Source organism: Lethenteron reissneri, unplaced genomic scaffold (genome assembly GCF_015708825.2).
Source record: "Lethenteron reissneri isolate LAM-NWPU_2019-01 unplaced genomic scaffold, ASM1570882v1 scaffold_87, whole genome shotgun sequence".
NCBI classification, from domain to species: domain Eukaryota; kingdom Metazoa; phylum Chordata; class Hyperoartia; order Petromyzontiformes; family Petromyzontidae; genus Lethenteron; species Lethenteron reissneri.
In genome coordinates this window covers 66,562-85,213 of record NW_026892406.1, presented here as the reverse complement: position 1 = coordinate 85,213, position 18,652 = coordinate 66,562, and the positions used below count along the sequence as shown (strand labels likewise).

The 18,652-nt window shown below is 35.6% G+C and overlaps 19 non-coding genes across 19 annotated transcripts; all 19 read right to left on the bottom strand.

The window, feature by feature from the left end:
* Nucleotides 1-1,289: 1,289 nt before the first annotated feature.
* On the bottom strand, nt 1,290-1,361 carry TRNAC-GCA (transfer RNA cysteine (anticodon GCA)). Its single transcript has one exon. It is a non-coding gene; the product is annotated as a tRNA-Cys (tRNA).
* Nucleotides 1,362-1,930: 569 nt separating this feature from the next.
* Nucleotides 1,931-2,002, bottom strand: TRNAR-GCG (transfer RNA arginine (anticodon GCG)). Its single transcript has one exon. It is a non-coding gene; the product is annotated as a tRNA-Arg (tRNA).
* Nucleotides 2,003-3,045: 1,043 nt separating this feature from the next.
* TRNAC-GCA (transfer RNA cysteine (anticodon GCA)) lies at nt 3,046-3,117 on the bottom strand. Its single transcript has one exon. It is a non-coding gene; the product is annotated as a tRNA-Cys (tRNA).
* A 569-nt stretch (nt 3,118-3,686) lies between these two features.
* On the bottom strand, nt 3,687-3,758 carry TRNAR-GCG (transfer RNA arginine (anticodon GCG)). Its single transcript has one exon. It is a non-coding gene; the product is annotated as a tRNA-Arg (tRNA).
* Nucleotides 3,759-4,885: 1,127 nt separating this feature from the next.
* TRNAC-GCA (transfer RNA cysteine (anticodon GCA)) lies at nt 4,886-4,957 on the bottom strand. Its single transcript has one exon. It is a non-coding gene; the product is annotated as a tRNA-Cys (tRNA).
* A 485-nt stretch (nt 4,958-5,442) lies between these two features.
* Nucleotides 5,443-5,514, bottom strand: TRNAC-GCA (transfer RNA cysteine (anticodon GCA)). Its single transcript has one exon. It is a non-coding gene; the product is annotated as a tRNA-Cys (tRNA).
* A 1,126-nt stretch (nt 5,515-6,640) lies between these two features.
* Nucleotides 6,641-6,712, bottom strand: TRNAC-GCA (transfer RNA cysteine (anticodon GCA)). Its single transcript has one exon. It is a non-coding gene; the product is annotated as a tRNA-Cys (tRNA).
* Nucleotides 6,713-7,197: 485 nt separating this feature from the next.
* On the bottom strand, nt 7,198-7,269 carry TRNAC-GCA (transfer RNA cysteine (anticodon GCA)). Its single transcript has one exon. It is a non-coding gene; the product is annotated as a tRNA-Cys (tRNA).
* Nucleotides 7,270-7,839: 570 nt separating this feature from the next.
* On the bottom strand, nt 7,840-7,911 carry TRNAC-GCA (transfer RNA cysteine (anticodon GCA)). The gene has a single exon. It is a non-coding gene; the product is annotated as a tRNA-Cys (tRNA).
* A 485-nt stretch (nt 7,912-8,396) lies between these two features.
* Nucleotides 8,397-8,468, bottom strand: TRNAC-GCA (transfer RNA cysteine (anticodon GCA)). The gene has a single exon. It is a non-coding gene; the product is annotated as a tRNA-Cys (tRNA).
* A 775-nt stretch (nt 8,469-9,243) lies between these two features.
* On the bottom strand, nt 9,244-9,315 carry TRNAC-GCA (transfer RNA cysteine (anticodon GCA)). Its single transcript has one exon. It is a non-coding gene; the product is annotated as a tRNA-Cys (tRNA).
* Nucleotides 9,316-9,799: 484 nt separating this feature from the next.
* TRNAC-GCA (transfer RNA cysteine (anticodon GCA)) lies at nt 9,800-9,871 on the bottom strand. Its single transcript has one exon. It is a non-coding gene; the product is annotated as a tRNA-Cys (tRNA).
* A 570-nt stretch (nt 9,872-10,441) lies between these two features.
* TRNAC-GCA (transfer RNA cysteine (anticodon GCA)) lies at nt 10,442-10,513 on the bottom strand. The gene has a single exon. It is a non-coding gene; the product is annotated as a tRNA-Cys (tRNA).
* Nucleotides 10,514-13,951: 3,438 nt separating this feature from the next.
* TRNAC-GCA (transfer RNA cysteine (anticodon GCA)) lies at nt 13,952-14,023 on the bottom strand. The gene has a single exon. It is a non-coding gene; the product is annotated as a tRNA-Cys (tRNA).
* A 1,044-nt stretch (nt 14,024-15,067) lies between these two features.
* On the bottom strand, nt 15,068-15,139 carry TRNAC-GCA (transfer RNA cysteine (anticodon GCA)). The gene has a single exon. It is a non-coding gene; the product is annotated as a tRNA-Cys (tRNA).
* A 570-nt stretch (nt 15,140-15,709) lies between these two features.
* Nucleotides 15,710-15,781, bottom strand: TRNAC-GCA (transfer RNA cysteine (anticodon GCA)). Its single transcript has one exon. It is a non-coding gene; the product is annotated as a tRNA-Cys (tRNA).
* Nucleotides 15,782-16,266: 485 nt separating this feature from the next.
* On the bottom strand, nt 16,267-16,338 carry TRNAC-GCA (transfer RNA cysteine (anticodon GCA)). Its single transcript has one exon. It is a non-coding gene; the product is annotated as a tRNA-Cys (tRNA).
* Nucleotides 16,339-16,823: 485 nt separating this feature from the next.
* Nucleotides 16,824-16,895, bottom strand: TRNAC-GCA (transfer RNA cysteine (anticodon GCA)). Its single transcript has one exon. It is a non-coding gene; the product is annotated as a tRNA-Cys (tRNA).
* Nucleotides 16,896-17,465: 570 nt separating this feature from the next.
* Nucleotides 17,466-17,537, bottom strand: TRNAC-GCA (transfer RNA cysteine (anticodon GCA)). The gene has a single exon. It is a non-coding gene; the product is annotated as a tRNA-Cys (tRNA).
* Between the last annotated feature and the right edge of the window lie 1,115 nt (nt 17,538-18,652).

Here is an 18,652-nt window from a genome sequence, read left to right as displayed (position 1 = left end):
GTCGAAAAGAAACTAAGACAAGTATGTAAGATGAAAAAAGAAAATTCTCGCATCATGACGTAAATGTCAAGCAAAAGAGGTGCAATTTTTCTTCTTTATTTAAACTGAAATTTTTATGCATGTTTTTGCACTCTTGCAGAGGTCCTGCCAATAACAAAATTCACGAACAAGAAAAGGGGGCGCTTGGCTTTGAACCAAGGACCTCTTGATCTGCAGTCAAATGCTCTACCTCTGAGCTACACCCCCATCCAATACTACAAATTTTTACACAATCTTGAATAAATATTTAGCTCATTTTCCCAGCAAACAAATTCGAGACTTCACCAGACCACAACCACGATGAACAAGTCTTTTAGAGGATATAATTGGACCTCAGTCACATTATTTAATCTGATTTTCAGAATGGCATTCATTACATACAAATTTTGGAAAGTGAAATGTATTATGATGCAAGTTGCAGATAATTGTGTATGTAAGTTAGATGCTTTGGAAAAGTCTTCACGTGACTTAAAATTCGTACGTTTTTTTCTTTTTCATCTCAAAGAAACTGAAGACATTCATGGGTGTTTTCTTTCAAAAATACTTCTCTAGTGATGAAGGTAAAGCAAAGTAGAAATATTCGATGTATTCTTAAAGGTGGAGCGATTTCTCTTTCGTCAAATTGATATCCTCGTGCATGTCGTTGCTCTATATAAATGGTTCTACCAAAATAAATTTCACAATAAAGACTAAAGGGGCGCTTGGATTTGAACCAAGGACCTCTTCATCTGCAGTCAAATGCTCTACCTCTGAGCTACACCCCCATCCAATACTACAAATTTTGACACAATCTCGATTAAATATTTAGCTCATTTTCCCAGCAAACAAATTATCGACTTCACCAGACCACAACCACTATGAACAAATCTTTTAGAGGATATAATTGGACCTCAGTCACATTATTTAATCTGATTTTCAGAATGGCATTCATTACATACAAATTTGAGAAAGTGAAATGTATTTTGATGCAAGTTGCAGATAATTGTGTATGTAAGTTAGATGCTTTGGAAAAGTCTTCACGTGACTTAAAATGCGTAAAAAAAATTCTTTTTCATCTCAAAGAAACTGAAAAAAATTCATGGGTGTTTTCTTTCAAAAATACTTCTCTAGTGATGAAGGGAAAGCAAAGTAGAAATATTCGATGTATTCTTAAAGGTGGAGCGATTTCTCTTTCGTCAAATTGATATCCTCGTGCATGTCGTTGCTCTATATAAATGGTTCTACCAAAATAAATTTCCCAAAAAAGACAAAGGGGGCGCTTGGATTTGAACCAAGGACCTCTTGATCTGCAGTCAAATGCTCTACCTCTGAGCTACACCCCCATGCAATACTCCAAATTTTAACGCAATCTTGAATCTATTTTTTAGCTCATTTTCCCAGCAAATAAATGATCGACTTCACCGGTCCACAACCACCATGAACAAGTCTTTTAGAGTATATTATTACACTTGAATCTCACACTTTGAGCACATTTTCCCAAAATTAAACTTTCGACTTCGACATTACACAACCAAAATGAAAAAGGGTTTTGCGTGAATATAATTCGGCCTCATTCCCATTATCTAATATGATTTTCAGAATGGGACTGAAAACATCATATTTGTGGAAAGTGAGATTATTTGGTAAGATAAGTTAAACAGTTGCGTGTGTTAAGTGTGATAGTTTGGACAAGTCTCCGCGTGACATAAATAAGCCTGAAGATTGCTTTAAATTAAAAGTCGAAAAGAAACTAAGACAAGTATGTAAGATGAAAAAAGAAAATTCTCGCATCATAACGTAAATGTCAAGCAAAAGAGGTGCAATTTTTCTTCTTTATTTAAACTGAAATTTTTATGCATGTTTTTGCACTCTTGCAGAGGTCCTGCCAATAACAAAATTCACGAACAAGAAAAGGGGGCGCTTGGATTTGAACCAAGGACCTCTTGATCCGCAGTCAAATGCTCTACCTCTGAGCTACACCCCCATCCAATACTACAAATTTTGACACAATCTCGATTAAATATTTAGCTCATTTTCCCAGCAAACAAATTATCGACTTCACCAGACCACAACCACTATGAACAAATCTTTTAGAGGATATAATTGGACCTCAGTCACATTATTTAATCTGATTTTCAGAATGGCATTCATTACATACAAATTTGAGAAAGTGAAATGTATTTTGATGCAAGTTGCAGATAATTGTGTATGTAAGTTAGATGCTTTGGAAAAGTCTTCACGTGACTTAAAATTCGTACGTTTTTTTCTTTTTCATCTCAAAGAAACTGAAGACATTCATGGGTGTTTTCTTTCAAAAATACTTCTCTAGTGATGAAGGTAAAGCAAAGTAGAAATATTCGATGTATTCTTAAAGGTGGAGCGATTTCTCTTTCGTCAAATTGATATCCTCGTGCATGTCGTTGCTCTATATAAATGGTTCTACCAAAATAAATGTCACAATAAAGACTAAAGGGGCGCTTGGATTTGAACCAAGGACCTCTTGATCTGCAGTCAAATGCTCTACCTCTGAGCTACACCCCCATCCAATACTACAAATTTTGACACAATCTCGATTAAATATTTAGCTCATTTTCCCAGCAAACAAATTCTCGACTTCACCAGACCACAACCACTATGAACAAATCTTTTAGAGGATATAATTGGACCTCAGTCACATTATTTAATCTGATTTTCAGAATGGCATTCATTACATACAAATTTGAGAAAGTGAAATGTATTTTGATGCAAGTTGCAGATAATTGTGTATGTAAGTTAGATGCTTTGGAAAAGTCTTCACGTGACTTAAAATGCGTAAAAAAAATTCTTTTTCATCTCAAAGAAACTGAAAAAAATTCATGGGTGTTTTCTTTCAAAAATACTTCTCTAGTGATGAAGGGAAAGCAAAGTAGAAATATTCGATGTATTCTTAAAGGTGGAGCGATTTCTCTTTCGTCAAATTGATATCCTCGTGCATGTCGTTGCTCTATATAAATGGTTCTACCAAAATAAATTTCCCAAAAAAGACAAAGGGGGCGCTTGGATTTGAACCAAGGACCTCTTGATCTGCAGTCAAATGCTCTACCTCTGAGCTACACCCCCATGCAATACTCCAAATTTTAACGCAATCTTGAATCTATTTTTTAGCTCATTTTCCCAGCAAATAAATGATCGACTTCACCGGTCCACAACCACCATGAACAAGTCTTTTAGAGTATATTATTACACTTGAATCTCACACTTTGAGCACATTTTCCCAAAATTAAACTTTCGACTTCGACATTACACAACCAAAATGAAAAAGGGTTTTGCGTGAATATAATTCGGCCTCATTCCCATTATCTAATATGATTTTCAGAATGGGACTGAAAACATCATATTTGTGGAAAGTGAGATTATTTGGTAAGATAAGTTAAACAGTTGCGTGTGTTAAGTGTGATAGTTTGGACAAGTCTCCGCGTGACATAAATAAGCCTGAAGATTGCTTTAAATTAAAAGTCGAAAAGAAACTAAGACAAGTATGTAAGATGAAAAAAGAAAATTCTCGCATCATAACGTAAATGTCAAGCAAAAGAGGTGCAATTTTTCTTCTTTATTTAAACTGAAATTTTTATGCATGTTTTTGCACTCTTGCAGAGGTCCTGCCAATAACAAAATTCACGAACAAGAAAAGGGGGCGCTTGGATTTGAACCAAGGACCTCTTGATCCGCAGTCAAATGCTCTACCTCTGAGCTACACCCCCATCCAATACTACAAATTTTTACACAATCTTGAATAAATATTTAGCTCATTTTCCCAGCAAACAAATTCGAGACTTCACCAGACCACAACCACGATGAACAAGTCTTTTAGAGGATATAATTGGACCTCAGTCACATTATTTAATCTGATTTTCAGAATGGCATTCATTACATACAAATTTGGGAAAGTGAAATGTATTATGATGCAAGTTGCAGATAATTGTGTATGTAAGTTAGATGCTTTGGAAAAGTCTTCACGTGACTTAAAATTCGTACGTTTTTTTCTTTTTCATCTCAAAGAAACTGAAGACATTCATGGGTGTTTTCTTTCAAAAATACTTCTCTAGTGATGAAGGTAAAGCAAAGTAGAAATATTCGATGTATTCTTAAAGGTGGAGCGATTTCTCTTTCGTCAAATTGATATCCTCGTGCATGTCGTTGCTCTATATAAATGGTTCTACCAAAATAAATTTCACAATAAAGACAAAAGGGGCGCTTGGATTTGAACCAAGGACCTCTTGATCTGCAGTCAAATGCTCTACCTCTGAGCTACACCCCCATGCAATACTACAAATTTTTACGCAATCTTGAATCACTTTTTTAGCTCATTTTCCCAGCAAACAAATGATCGACTTCACCGGTCCACAACCACCATGAACAAGTCTTTTAGAGTATATAATTACACTTGAATCTCACACTTTGAGCACATTTTCCCAAAATTAAACTTTCGACTTCGACATTACACAACCAAAATGAAAAAGGGTTTTGCGTGAATATAATTCGGCCTCATTCCCATTATCTAATATGATTTTCAGAATGGGACTGAAAACATCATATTTGTGGAAAGTGAGATTATTTGGTAAGATAAGTTAAACAGTTGCGTGTGTTAAGTGTGATAGTTTGGACAAGTCTCCGCGTGACATAAATAAGCCTGAAGATTGCTTTAAATTAAAAGTCGAAAAGAAACTAAAGACAAGTATGTAAGATGAAAAAAGAAAATTCTCGCATCATAACGTAAATGTCAAGCAAAAGAGGTGCAATTTTTCTTCTTTATTTAAACTGAAATTTTTATGCATGTTTTTGCACTCTTGCAGAGGTCCTGCCAATAACAAAATTCACGAACAAGAAAAGGGGGCGCTTGGATTTGAACCAAGGACCTCTTGATCTGCAGTCAAATGCTCTACCTCTGAGCTACACCCCCATCCAATACTACAAATTTTGACACAATCTTGAATAAATATTTAGCTCATTTTCCCAGCAAACAAATTCTAGACTTCACCAGACCACAACCACGATGAACAAGTCTTTTAGAGGATATAATTGGACCTCAGTCACATTATTTAATCTGATTTTCAGAATGGCATTCATTACATACAAATTTGGGAAAGTGAAATGTATTATGATGCAAGTTGCAGATAATTGTGTATGTAAGTTAGATGCTTTGGAAAAGTCTTCACGTGACTTAAAATTCGTACGTTTTTTTCTTTTTCATCTCAAAGAAACTGAAGACATTCATGGGTGTTTTCTTTCAAAAATACTTCTCTAGTGATGAAGGTAAAGCAAAGTATAAATATTCGATGTATTCTTAAAGGTGGAGCGATTTCTCTTTCGTCAAATTGATATCCTCGTGCATGTCGTTGCTCTATATAAATGGTTCTACCAAAATAAATTTCACAATAAAGACAAAGGGGGCGCTTGGATTTGAACCAAGGACCTCTTGATCTGCAGTCAAATGCTCTACCTCTGAGCTACACCCCCATGCAATACTACAAATTTTTACGCAATCTTGAATCACTTTTTTAGCTCATTTTCCCAGCAAACAAATGATCGACTTCACCGGTCCACAACCACCATGAACAAGTCTTTTAGAGGATATAATTGGACCTCAGTCACATTATTTAATCTGATTTTCAGAATGGCATTCATTACATACAAATTTGGGAAAGTGAAATGTATTTTGATGCAAGTTGCAGATAATTGTGTATGTAAGTTAGATGCTTTAGAAAAGTCTTCACGTGACAGAAAATGCGGAACTATTTTTTTTTTCATCTCAAAGAAACTCAAGACATTCATGGGTGTTTTCTTTCAAAAATACTTCTCTAGTGATGAAGGGAAAGCAAAGTAGAAATATTCGATGTATTCTTAAAGGTGGAGCGATTTCTCTTTCGTCAAATTGATATCCTCGTGCATGTCGTTGCTCTATATAAATGGTTCTACCAAAATAAATTTCCCAAAAAAGACAAAGGGGGCGCTTGGATTTGAACCAAGGACCTCTTGATCTGCAGTCAAATGCTCTACCTATGAGCTACACCCCCATGCAATACTCCAAATTTTAACGCAATCTTGAATCTATTTTTAGCTCATTTTCCCAGCAAATAAATGATCGACTTCACCGGTCCACAACCACCATGAACAAGTCTTTTAGAGTATATAATTACACTTGAATCTCACACTTTGAGCACATTTTCCCAAAATTAAACTTTCGACTTCGACATTACACAACCAAAATGAAAAAGGGTTTTGCGTGAATATAATTCGGCCTCATTCCCATTATCTAATATGATTTTCAGAATGGGACTGAAAACATCATATTTGTGGAAAGTGAGATTATTTGGTAAGATAAGTTAAACAGTTGCGTGTGTTAAGTGTGATAGTTTGGACAAGTCTCCGCGTGACATAAATAAGCGTGAAGATTGCTTTAAATTAAAAGTCGAAAAGAAACTAAAGACAAGTATGTAAGATGAAAAAAGAAAATTCTCGCATCATAACGTAAATGTCAAGCAAAAGAGGTGCAATTTTTCTTCTTTATTTAAACTGAAATTTTTATGCATGTTTTTGCACTCTTGCAGAGGTCCTGCCAATGACAAAATTCACGAACAAGAAAAGGGGGCGCTTGGATTTGAACCAAGGACCTCTTGATCTGCAGTCAAATGCTCTACCTCTGAGCTACACCCCCATCCAATACTACAAATTTTGACACAATCTTGAATAAATATTTAGCTCATTTTCCCAGCAAACAAATTCTAGACTTCACCAGACCACAACCACGATGAACAAGTCTTTTAGAGGATATAATTGGACCTCAGTCACATTATTTAATCTGATTTTCAGAATGGCATTCATTACATACAAATTTGGGAAAGTGAAATGTATTATGATGCAAGTTGCAGATAATTGTGTATGTAAGTTAGATGCTTTGGAAAAGTCTTCACGTGACTTAAAATTCCTACGTTTTTTTCTTTTTCATCTCAAAGAAACTGAAGACATTCAAGGGTGTTTAATTTCAAAAATACTTCTCTAGTGATGAAGGGAAAGCAAAGTAGAAATATTCGATGTATTCTTAAAGGTGGAGCGATTTCTCTTTCGTCAAATTGATATCCTCGTGCATGTCGTTGCTCTATATAAATGGTTCTACCAAAATAAATTTCACAATAAAGACAAAGGGGGCGCTTGGATTTGAACCAAGGACCTCTTGATCTGCAGTCAAATGCTCTACCTCTGAGCTACACCCCCATGCAATACTACAAATTTTTACGCAATCTTGAATCACTTTTTTAGCTCATTTTCCCAGCAAACAAATGATCGACTTCACCGGTCCACAACCACCATGAACAAGTCTTTTAGAGTATATAATTACACTTGAATCTCACACTTTGAGCACATTTTCCCAAAATTAAACTTTCGACTTCGACATTACACAACCAAAATGAAAAAGGGTTTTGCGTGAATATAATTCGGCCTCATTCCCATTATCTAATATGATTTTCAGAATGGGACTGAAAACATCATATTTGTGGAAAGTGAGATTATTTGGTAAGATAAGTTAAACAGTTGCGTGTGTTAAGTGTGATAGTTTGGACAAGTCTCCGCGTGACATAAATAAGCCTGAAGATTGCTTTAAATTAAAAGTCGAAAAGAAACTAAAGACAAGTATGTAAGATGAAAAAAGAAAATTCTCGCATCATGACGTAAATGTCAAGCAAAAGAGGTGCAATTTTTCTTCTTTATTTAAACTGAAATTTTTATGCATGTTTTTGCGCTCTTGCAGAGGTCCTGCCAATAACAAAATTCACGAACAAGAAAAGGGGGCGCTTGGATTTGAACCAAGGACCTCTTGATCTGCAGTCAAATGCTCTACCTCTGAGCTACACCCCCATCCAATACTACAAATTTTTACACAATCTTGAATAAATATTTAGCTCATTTTCCCAGCAAACAAATTCGAGACTTCACCAGACCACAACCACGATGAACAAGTCTTTTAGAGGATATAATTGGACCTCAGTCACATTATTTAATCTGATTTTCAGAATGGCATTCATTACATACAAATTTGGGAAAGTGAAATGTATTATGATGCAAGTTGCAGATAATTGTGTATGTAAGTTAGATGCTTTGGAAAAGTCTTCACGTGACTTAAAATTCGTACGTTTTTTTCTTTTTCATCTCAAAGAAACTGAAGACATTCAAGGGTGTTTTCTTTCAAAAATACTTCTCTAGTGATGAAGGGAAAGCAAAGTAGAAATATTCGATGTATTCTTAAAGGTGGAGCGATTTCTCTTTCGTCAAATTGATATCCTCGTGCATGTCGTTGCTCTATATAAATGGTTCTACCAAAATAAATTTCACAATAAAGACAAAGGGGGCGCTTGGATTTGAACCAAGGACCTCTTGATCTGCAGTCAAATGCTCTACCTCTGAGCTACACCCCCATGCAATACTACAAATTTTGACGCAATCTTGAATATATTTTTTAGCTCATTTTCCCAGCAAAACAAATGATCGACTTCACCGGTCCACAATCACCATGGACAAGTCTTTTAGAGGATATAATTGGACCTCAGTCACATTATTTAATCTGATTTTCCTCGTGCATGTCGTTGCTCTATATAAATGGTTCTCCCAAAATAAATTTCCCAAAAAAGACAAAGGGGGCGCTTGGATTTGAACCAAGGACCTCTTGATCTGCAGTCAAATGCTCTACCTCTGCGCTACACCCCCATCCAATACTACAAATTTTGACGCAATCTTGAATATATTTTTTAGCTCATTTTCCCAGCAAAACAAATGATCGACTTCACCGGTCCACAATCACCATGGACAAGTCTTTTAGAGGATATAATTGGACCTCAGTCACATTATTTAATCTGATTTTCAGAATGGCATTCATTACATACAAATTTGGGAAAGTGAAATGTATTATGATGCAAGTTGCAGATAATTGTGTATGTAAGTTAGATGCTTTGGAAAAGTCTTCACGTGACTTAAAATTCGTACGTTTTTTTCTTTTTCATCTCAAAGAAACTGAAGACATTCAAGGGTGTTTAATTTCAAAAATACTTCTCTAGTGATGAAGGGAAAGCAAAGTAGAAATATTCGATGTATTCTTAAAGGTGGAGCGATTTCTCTTTCGTCAAATTGATATCCTCGTGCATGTCGTTGCTCTATATAAATGGTTCTACCAAAAAAATTTCACAATAAAGACAAAGGGGGCGCTTGGATTTGAACCAAGGACCTCTTGATCTGCAGTCAAATGCTCTACCTCTGAGCTACACCCCCATGCAATACTACAAATTTTACGCAATCTTGAATCACTTTTTTAGCTCATTTTCCCAGCAAACAAATGATCGACTTCACCGGTCCACAACCACCATGAACAAGTCTTTTAGAGGATATAATTGGACCTCAGTCACATTATTTAATCTGATTTTCAGAATGGCATTCATTACATACAAATTTGGGAAAGTGAAATGTATTTTGATGCAAGTTGCAGATAATTGTGTATGTAAGTTAGATGCTTTAGAAAAGTCTTCACGTGACAGAAAATGCGTAACTATTTTTTTTTTTCATCTCAAAGAAACTCAAGACATTCATGGGTGTTTTCTTTCAAAAATACTTCTCTAGTGATGAAGGGAAAGCAAAGTAGAAATATTCGATGTATTCTTAAAGGTGGAGCGATTTCTCTTTCGTCAAATTGATATCCTCGTGCATGTCGTTGCTCTATATAAATGGTTCTACCAAAATAAATTTCCCAAAAAGACAAAGGGGGCGCTTGGATTTGAACCAAGGACCTCTTGATCTGCAGTCAAATGCTCTACCTCTGAGCTACACCCCCATGCAATACTACAAATTTTTACGCAATCTTGAATCACTTTTTTAGCTCATTTTCCCAGCAAACAAATGATCGACTTCACCGGTCCACAACCACCATGAACAAGTCTTTTAGAGTATATAATTACACTTGAATCTCACACTTTGAGCACATTTTCCCAAAATTAAACTTTCGACTTCGACATTACACAACCAAAATGAAAAAGGGTTTTGCGTGAATATAATTCGGCCTCATTCCCATTATCTAATATGATTTTCAGAATGGGACTGAAAACATCATATTTGTGGAAAGTGAGATTATTTGGTAAGATAAGTTAAACAGTTGCGTGTGTTAAGTGTGATAGTTTGGACAAGTCTCCGCGTGACATAAATAAGCCTGAAGATTGCATTAAATTAAAAGTCGAAAAGAAACTAAAGACAAGTATGTAAGATGAAAAAAGAAAATTCTCGCATCATAACGTAAATGTCAAGCAAAAGAGGTGCAATTTTTCTTCTTTATTTAAACTGAAATTTTTATGCATGTTTTTGCACTCTTGCAGAGGTCCTGCCAATAACAAAATTCACGAACAAGAAAAGGGGGCGCTTGGATTTGAACCAAGGACCTCTTGATCTGCAGTCAAATGCTCTACCTCTGAGCTACACCCCCATCCAATACTACAAATTTTTACACAATCTTGAATAAATATTTAGCTCATTTTCCCAGCAAACAAATTCGAGACTTCACCAGACCACAACCACGATGAACAAGTCTTTTAGAGGATATAATTGGACCTCAGTCACATTATTTAATCTGATTTTCAGAATGGCATTCATTACATACAAATTTGGGAAAGTGAAATGTATTATGATGCAAGTTGCAGATAATTGTGTATGTAAGTTAGATGCTTTGGAAAAGTCTTCACGTGACTTAAAATTCGTACGTTTTTTTCTTTTTCATCTCAAAGAAATTGAAGACATTCATGGGTGTTTTCTTTCAAAAATACTTCTCTAGTGATGAAGGTAAAGCAAAGTAGAAATATTCGATGTATTCTTAAAGGTGGAGCGATTTCTCTTTCGTCAAATTGATATCCTCGTGCATGTCGTTGCTCTATATAAATGGTTCTACCAAAATAAATTTCACAATAAAGACAAAGGGGGCGCTTGGATTTGAACCAAGGACCTCTTGATCTGCAGTCAAATGCTCTACCTCTGAGCTACACCCCCATGCAATACTACAAATTTTACGCAATCTTGAATCACTTTTTTAGCTCATTTTCCCAGCAAACAAATGATCGACTTCACCGGTCCACAACCACCATGAACAAGTCTTTTAGAGGATATAATTGGACCTCAGTCACATTATTTAATCTGATTTTCAGAATGGCATTCATTACATACAAATTTGGGAAAGTGAAATGTATTTTGATGCAAGTTGCAGATAATTGTGTATGTAAGTTAGATGCTTTAGAAAAGTCTTCACGTGACAGAAAATGCGTAACTATTTTTTTTTTCATCTCAAAGAAACTCAAGACATTCATGGGTGTTTTCTTTCAAAAATACTTCTCTAGTGATGAAGGGAAAGCAAAGTAGAAATATTCGATGTATTCTTAAAGGTGGAGCGATTTCTCTTTCGTCAAATTGATATCCTCGTGCATGTCGTTGCTCTATATAAATGGTTCTACCAAAATAAATTTCCCAAAAAGACAAAGGGGGCGCTTGGATTTGAACCAAGGACCTCTTGATCTGCAGTCAAATGCTCTACCTCTGAGCTACACCCCCATGCAATACTACAAATTTTTACGCAATCTTGAATCACTTTTTTAGCTCATTTTCCCAGCAAACAAATGATCGACTTCACCGGTCCACAACCACCATGAACAAGTCTTTTAGAGTATATAATTACACTTGAATCTCACACTTTGAGCACATTTTCCCAAAATTAAACTTTCGACTTCGACATTACACAACCAAAATGAAAAAGGGTTTTGCGTGAATATAATTCGGCCTCATTCCCATTATCTAATATGATTTTCAGAATGGGACTGAAAACATCATATTTGTGGAAAGTGAGATTATTTGGTAAGATAAGTTAAACAGTTGCGTGTGTTAAGTGTGATAGTTTGGACAAGTCTCCGCGTGACATAAATAAGCCTGAAGATTGCATTAAATTAAAAGTCGAAAAGAAACTAAAGACAAGTATGTAAGATGAAAAAAGAAAATTCTCGCATCATAACGTAAATGTCAAGCAAAAGAGGTGCAATTTTTCTTCTTTATTTAAACTGAAATTTTTATGCATGTTTTTGCACTCTTGCAGAGGTCCTGCCAATAACAAAATTCACGAACAAGAAAAGGGGGCGCTTGGATTTGAACCAAGGACCTCTTGATCTGCAGTCAAATGCTCTACCTCTGAGCTACACCCCCATCCAATACTACAAATTTTTACACAATCTTGAATAAATATTTAGCTCATTTTCCCAGCAAACAAATTCGAGACTTCACCAGACCACAACCACGATGAACAAGTCTTTTAGAGGATATAATTGGACCTCAGTCACATTATTTAATCTGATTTTCAGAATGGCATTCATTACATACAAATTTGGGAAAGTGAAATGTATTATGATGCAAGTTGCAGATAATTGTGTATGTAAGTTAGATGCTTTGGAAAAGTCTTCACGTGACTTAAAATTCGTACGTTTTTTTCTTTTTCATCTCAAAGAAATTGAAGACATTCATGGGTGTTTTCTTTCAAAAATACTTCTCTAGTGATGAAGGTAAAGCAAAGTAGAAATATTCGATGTATTCTTAAAGGTGGAGCGATTTCTCTTTCGTCAAATTGATATCCTCGTGCATGTCGTTGCTCTATATAAATGGTTCTACCAAAATAAATTTCACAATAAAGACAAAGGGGGCGCTTGGATTTGAACCAAGGACCTCTTGATCTGCAGTCAAATGCTCTACCTCTGAGCTACACCCCCATGCAATACTACAAATTTTTACGCAATCTTGAATCACTTTTTTAGCTCATTTTCCCAGCAAACAAATGATCGACTTCACCGGTCCACAACCACCATGAACAAGTCTTTTAGAGGATATAATTGGACCTCAGTCACATTATTTAATCTGATTTTCAGAATGGCATTCATTACATACAAATTTGGGAAAGTGAAATGTATTTTGATGCAAGTTGCAGATAATTGTGTATGTAAGTTAGATGCTTTAGAAAAGTCTTCACGTGACAGAAAATGCGGAACTATTTTTTTTTTCATCTCAAAGAAACTCAAGACATTCATGGGTGTTTTCTTTCAAAAATACTTCTCTAGTGATGAAGGGAAAGCAAAGTAGAAATATTCGATGTATTCTTAAAGGTGGAGCGATTTCTCTTTCGTCAAATTGATATCCTCGTGCATGTCGTTGCTCTATATAAATGGTTCTACCAAAATAAATTTCACAATAAAGACAAAGGGGGCGCTTGGATTTGAACCAAGGACCTCTTGATCTGCAGTCAAATGCTCTACCTCTGAGCTACACCCCCATGCAATACTACAAATTTTTACGCAATCTTGAATCACTTTTTTAGCTCATTTTCCCAGCAAACAAATGATCGACTTCACCGGTCCACAACCACCATGAACAAGTCTTTTAGAGTATATAATTACACTTGAATCTCACACTTTGAGCACATTTTCCCAAAATTAAACTTTCGACTTCGACATTACACAACCAAAATGAAAAAGGGTTTTGCGTGAATATAATTCGGCCTCATTCCCATTATCTAATATGATTTTCAGAATGGGACTGAAAACATCATATTTGTGGAAAGTGAGATTATTTGGTAAGATAAGTTAAACAGTTGCGTGTGTTAAGTGTGATAGTTTGGACAAGTCTCCGCGTGACATAAATAAGCCTGAAGATTGCATTAAATTAAAAGTCGAAAAGAAACTAAAGACAAGTATGTAAGATGAAAAAAGAAAATTCTCGCATCATGACGTAAATGTCAAGCAAAAGAGGTGCAATTTTTCTTCTTTATTTAAACTGAAATTTTTATGCATGTTTTTGCGCTCTTGCAGAGGTCCTGCCAATAACAAAATTCACGAACAAGAAAAGGGGGCGCTTGGATTTGAACCAAGGACCTCTTGATCTGCAGTCAAATGCTCTACCTCTGAGCTACACCCCCATCCAATACTACAAATTTTTACACAATCTTGAATAAATATTTAGCTCATTTTCCCAGCAAACAAATTCGAGACTTCACCAGACCACAACCACGATGAACAAGTCTTTTAGAGGATATAATTGGACCTCAGTCACATTATTTAATCTGATTTTCAGAATGGCATTCATTACATACAAATTTGGGAAAGTGAAATGTATTATGATGCAAGTTGCAGATAATTGTGTATGTAAGTTAGATGCTTTGGAAAAGTCTTCACGTGACTTAAAATTCGTACGTTTTTTTCTTTTTCATCTCAAAGAAACTGAAGACATTCAAGGGTGTTTTCTTTCAAAAATACTTCTCTAGTGATGAAGGGAAAGCAAAGTAGAAATATTCGATGTATTCTTAAAGGTGGAGCGATTTCTCTTTCGTCAAATTGATATCCTCGTGCATGTCGTTGCTCTATATAAATGGTTCTCCCAAAATAAATTTCCCAAAAAAGACAAAGGGGGCGCTTGGATTTGAACCAAGGACCTCTTGATCTGCAGTCAAATGCTCTACCTCTGCGCTACACCCCCATCCAATACTACAAATTTTGACGCAATCTTGAATATATTTTTTAGCTCATTTTCCCAGCAAAACAAATGATCGACTTCACCGGTCCACAACCACCATGGACAAGTCTTTTAGAGGATATAATTGGACCTCAGTCACATTATTTAATCTGATTTTCAGAATGGCATTCATTACATACAAATTTGGGAAAGTGAAATGTATTATGATGCAAGTTGCAGATAATTGTGTATGTAAGTTAGATGCTTTGGAAAAGTCTTCACGTGACTTAAAATTCGTACGTTTTTTTCTTTTTCATCTCAAAGAAACTGAAGACATTCAAGGGTGTTTAATTTCAAAAATACTTCTCTAGTGATGAAGGGAAAGCAAAGTAGAAATATTCGATGTATTCTTAAAGGTGGAGCGATTTCTCTTTCGTCAAATTGATATCCTCGTGCATGTCGTTGCTCTATATAAATGGTTCTACCAAAATAAATTTCCCAAAAAAGACAAAGGGGGCGCTTGGATTTGAACCAAGGACCTCTTGATCTGCAGTCAAATGCTCTACCTCTGAGCTACACCCCCATGCAATACTACAAATTTTTACGCAATCTTGAATCACTTTTTTAGCTCATTTTCCCAGCAAACAAATGATCGACTTCACCGGTCCACAACCACCATGAACAAGTCTTTTAGAGTATATAATTACACTTGAATCTCACACTTTGAGCACATTTTCCCAAAATTAAACTTTCGACTTCGACATTACACAACCAAAATGAAAAAGGGTTTTGCGTGAATATAATTCGGCCTCATTCCCATTATCTAATATGATTTTCAGAATGGGACTGAAAACATCATATTTGTGGAAAGTGAGATTATTTGGTAAGATAAGTTAAACAGTTGCGTGTGTTAAGTGTGATAGTTTGGACAAGTCTCCGCGTGACATAAATAAGCCTGAAGATTGCTTTAAATTAAAAGTCGAAAAGAAACTAAAGACAAGTATGTAAGATGAAAAAAGAAAATTCTCGCATCATAACGTAAATGTCAAGCAAAAGAGGTGCAATTTTTCTTCTTTATTTAAACTGAAATTTTTATGCATGTTTTTGCACTCTTGCAGAGGTCCTGCCAATAACAAAATTCACGAACAAGAAAAGGGGGCGCTTGGATTTGAACCAAGGACCTCTTGATCTGCAGTCAAATGCTCTACCTCTGAGCTACACCCCCATCCAATACTACAAATTTTTACACAATCTTGAATAAATATTTAGCTCATTTTCCCAGCAAACAAATTCGAGACTTCACCAGACCACAACCACGATGAACAAGTCTTTTAGAGGATATAATTGGACCTCAGTCACATTATTTAATCTGATTTTCAGAATGGCATTCATTACATACAAATTTGGGAAAGTGAAATGTATTATGATGCAAGTTGCAGATAATTGTGTATGTAAGTTAGATGCTTTGGAAAAGTCTTCACGTGACTTAAAATTCGTACGTTTTTTTCTTTTTCATCTCAAAGAAATTGAAGACATTCATGGGTGTTTTCTTTCAAAAATACTTCTCTAGTGATGAAGGTAAAGCAAAGTAGAAATATTCGATGTATTCTTAAAGGTGGAGCGATTTCTCTTTCGTCAAATTGATATCCTCGTGCATGTCGTTGCTCTATATAAATGGTTCTACCAAAATAAATTTCACAATAAAGACAAAGGGGGCGCTTGGATTTGAACCAAGGACCTCTTGATCTGCAGTCAAATGCTCTACCTCTGAGCTACACCCCCATGCAATACTACAAATTTTTACGCAATCTTGAATCACTTTTTTAGCTCATTTTCCCAGCAAACAAATGATCGACTTCACCGGTCCACAACCACCATGAACAAGTCTTTTAGAGGATATAATTGGACCTCAGTCACATTATTTAATCTGATTTTCAGAATGGCATTCATTACATACAAATTTGGGAAAGTGAAATGTATTTTGATGCAAGTTGCAGATAATTGTGTATGTAAGTTAGATGCTTTAGAAAAGTCTTCACGTGACAGAAAATGCGGAACTATTTTTTTTTTCATCTCAAAGAAACTCAAGACATTCATGGGTGTTTTCTTTCAAAAATACTTCTCTAGTGATGAAGGGAAAGCAAAGTAGAAATATTCGATGTATTCTTAAAGGTGGAGCGATTTCTCTTTCGTCAAATTGATATCCTCGTGCATGTCGTTGCTCTATATAAATGGTTCTACCAAAATAAATTTCACAATAAAGACAAAGGGGGCGCTTGGATTTGAACCAAGGACCTCTTGATCTGCAGTCAAATGCTCTACCTCTGAGCTACACCCCCATGCAATACTACAAATTTTTACGCAATCTTGAATCACTTTTTTAGCTCATTTTCCCAGCAAACAAATGATCGACTTCACCGGTCCACAACCACCATGAACAAGTCTTTTAGAGTATATAATTACACTTGAATCTCACACTTTGAGCACATTTTCCCAAAATTAAACTTTCGACTTCGACATTACACAACCAAAATGAAAAAGGGTTTTGCGTGAATATAATTCGGCCTCATTCCCATTATCTAATATGATTTTCAGAATGGGACTGAAAACATCATATTTGTGGAAAGTGAGATTATTTGGTAAGATAAGTTAAACAGTTGCGTGTGTTAAGTGTGATAGTTTGGACAAGTCTCCGCGTGACATAAATAAGCCTGAAGATTGCATTAAATTAAAAGTCGAAAAGAAACTAAAGACAAGTATGTAAGATGAAAAAAGAAAATTCTCGCATCATGACGTAAATGTCAAGCAAAAGAGGTGCAATTTTTCTTCTTTATTTAAACTGAAATTTTTATGCATGTTTTTGCGCTCTTGCAGAGGTCCTGCCAATAACAAAATTCACGAACAAGAAAAGGGGGCGCTTGGATTTGAACCAAGGACCTCTTGATCTGCAGTCAAATGCTCTACCTCTGAGCTACACCCCCATCCAATACTACAAATTTTTACACAATCTTGAATAAATATTTAGCTCATTTTCCCAGCAAACAAATTCGAGACTTCACCAGACCACAACCACGATGAACAAGTCTTTTAGAGGATATAATTGGACCTCAGTCACATTATTTAATCTGATTTTCAGAATGGCATTCATTACATACAAATTTGGGAAAGTGAAATGTATTATGATGCAAGTTGCAGATAATTGTGTATGTAAGTTAGATGCTTTGGAAAAGTCTTCACGTGACTTAAAATTCGTACGTTTTTTTCTTTTTCATCTCAAAGAAACTGAAGACATTCAAGGGTGTTTTCTTTCAAAAATACTTCTCTAGTGATGAAGGGAAAGCAAAGTAGAAATATTCGATGTATTCTTAAAGGTGGAGCGATTTCTCTTTCGTCAAATTGATATCCTCGTGCATGTCGTTGCTCTATATAAATGGTTCTCCCAAAATAAATTTCCCAAAAAAGACAAAGGGGGCGCTTGGATTTGAACCAAGGACCTCTTGATCTGCAGTCAAATGCTCTACCTCTGCGCTACACCCCCATCCAATACTACAAATTTTGACGCAATCTTGAATATATTTTTTAGCTCATTTTCCCAGCAAAACAAATGATCGACTTCACCGGTCCACAACCACCATGGACAAGTCTTTTAGAGGATATAATTGGACCTCAGTCACATTATTTAATCTGATTTTCAGAATGGCATTCATTACATACAAATTTGGGAAAGTGAAATGTATTATGATGCAAGTTGCAGATAATTGTGTATGTAAGTTAGATGCTTTGGAAAAGTCTTCACGTGACTTAAAATTCGTACGTTTTTTTCTTTTTCATCTCAAAGAAACTGAAGACATTCAAGGGTGTTTAATTTCAAAATACTTCTCTAGTGATGAAGGGAAAGCAAAGTAGAAATATTCGATGTATTCTTAAAGGTGGAGCGATTTCTCTTTCGTCAAATTGATATCCTCGTGCATGTCGTTGCTCTATATAAATGGTTCTACCAAAATAAATTTCACAATAAAGACAAAGGGGGCGCTTGGATTTGAACCAAGGACCTCTTGATCTGCAGTCAAATGCTCTACCTCTGAGCTACACCCCC